At 40.0% G+C, this 2,299-nt stretch overlaps 1 non-coding gene across 1 annotated transcript; it reads right to left on the bottom strand.

Moving 5' to 3' along the window:
• Positions 1 to 334: 334 nt before the first annotated feature.
• Trnar-acg lies at positions 335 to 407 on the bottom strand. Its single transcript has one exon. It is a non-coding gene; the product is annotated as a tRNA-Arg (tRNA).
• Positions 408 to 2,299: the final 1,892 nt, after the last annotated feature.

Genomic DNA, 2,299 nt, shown 5'->3' with positions numbered 1-2,299 from the left:
CATTGATATCGTAACATTCTACAGCTGTTGGTTTGTTGTAAAAGGCCAAATGATCTATGACTACCTGGATTCATGGATTACCTTACCAAATCTTGCGTCTTGTGGATTGTAAATTTCAGAAAATTTCTCCCTCATCTGCCAAAAATCAAAGTTAAAAATATGTTTGTTGATTTCAGCACATGATTTAGCTTCTTTCTGTTACCTTAGCAGACTGAACGCAAAACGAAATTATTGCATAAACACCTGTCGCACGCTTAACTTATCTCCATAAATAGCTCGTTTGTTGTTAGAAAACTTTTGTAAATAAACAATGACAGCAGTTAAAATATGTGTACGACCCTGCCAGGATTCGAACCTGGAATCTTCTGATCCGTAGTCAGACGCGTTATCCGTTGCGCCACAGGGTCACAGAATCCGAATTTTCTTAATAGTCAAATCAAGTTTCCACCTTACGGATTCGAAACGCTATTTATTGCATCTAATGCTAGGATTTTTACTTCCATTGCTGCAGATAAAAAGCTTTCCGTATTCTCGTGAATGCTATAATCAGACACGGAAAATGATAAGGACGCGAAGTTAGCATTACCATTTGAAGGAAAGAATTCTCCCGGTTAGCGATCGGTTTCTAATGTTGGAAAAGCACGGCAACAACTTTGTTACGGCAGTTTTCACAAAATACATTATTTGATTACATAAATGCCTTGTGATTTGCATTCAGATTCCAGACAAAAATAAATTACGTTAACTTCTATTTTCTTTGAAAGACGTTTTGATATGCTGTGGAAGGGCTTTCCAACAGTTAACTGCTTTGAAGCAGTTGCAGTATAAATAAAAATTGAGTTTGTAAAATAGTTGTTTTGTAATACGGTTTTACAATTATGAATTTCCATGCCTGCTGTCGTGCTGTTGTAGTTAAGGTAAGTGAATCAATGCGTTGCTTAAAGCTCTCCTGCCAGATAATTGCAATCATAATGCCTCGAAGGGTTTTCTCACAAGCCTTTAATATTCTACAAATACAATAGTTCATATAAGAGTAAAGCTGCAAACAAGAGGGTAATAGAATGACAGATAGCAGATTCTGTATTTCCATTTTACTTTCAACTAACGATCTACACACAAAGTATGTCTAAAATACAGCACATCGTTCCTGAAAGTGCTGCTATTGTTCCTACCAGTATTTTGTAGAACGGAGTGAGTCCGGCGTACTGGATATGTCACCAACATGAAATGGGAAGTCACATATGATTTCAGGATAAAGCTGCCGCGCGGTATTAGCCGAGCGGATGCTGAACAGTTGGTGCAGTGGATAGAATTTATGTCGGCACGGTAGCTCTGCGTGTTCGGTCAGAGAGCTGTGTGCTCTCTGTAATAAAAAAGCAGTCAACGAATCACCGATCAACTTGAACAGATGTCTTGTGACGTCCGCCCAGACCAAAAGCAACGAACTAAAAGCGGTCTACGGCACTGCAGTCATGAACTGTGCGGCTGGTCCTGGCGGAGTTCCGAGTCCTCCCTCGGGCATGGGTGTGTGTGTTTGTCTTTAGGATAATTTAGGTTAAGTAGTGTGTAAGCTTAGGGACTGATGACCTTAGCAGTCAAGTCCCATAAGATTTCACACACATTTGAACATTTTGATCAGTATAAAGCTGTTTGTTTACGTTTACATAAAAGTACATATACAACGACCAAATTTCAGTATTACACCCACTTACTCTACTTGTACACATTTACTTCTTAGTAACAGCAATGTTGAATAATTGCTACGTATACAGACACAATTGAAAAGACGGCTGAGGTAGAAAAGTTAATTAACCATCACAAAGTCACGAGACAACGTATGTAGGCGAGAAAATTCTGTTTTGCACATCTGAATGCTCACTCCACAGATATTTATACTGTTATATTAACAACATGAAGTCAATTTTGCTCGAGAAATTGCAACATTGTCTACACTCCAGAGATCTTCTTTGGGAATGGCTATGTTGAAAACTGAAGTTCAAATGAGAAATATGTTTCATTTTAGGTGCCTGGATCTGGGGGTTCTTCACTGTACATGTAACGAACGAATAGTCATTTAACGCACGTAATAGTGGTCTTCTTCCCTTCTGGGGTTTGCAAGTCCCCCATCGGGCGCCTCCCCAGGAGAGGGACAGGAGAAAGGACGACGGTTCAGACCCACATCCGGCCATCCAGACTTACGTTTTGCGTGATATCCCTAAATCACGCCAGGCAAATGCCAAGATAGTTCATCTGGGGCACAGCCGATTTCCTTCCCTATCCTTGATACAATCCGAGTTTG

The sequence above is a fragment of the Schistocerca piceifrons genome, chromosome X (genome assembly GCF_021461385.2).
Source record: "Schistocerca piceifrons isolate TAMUIC-IGC-003096 chromosome X, iqSchPice1.1, whole genome shotgun sequence".
In the NCBI taxonomy this organism is placed as follows: Eukaryota; Metazoa; Arthropoda; class Insecta; order Orthoptera; family Acrididae; genus Schistocerca; species Schistocerca piceifrons.
This window is presented reverse-complemented; position numbering and strand designations above follow the sequence as displayed.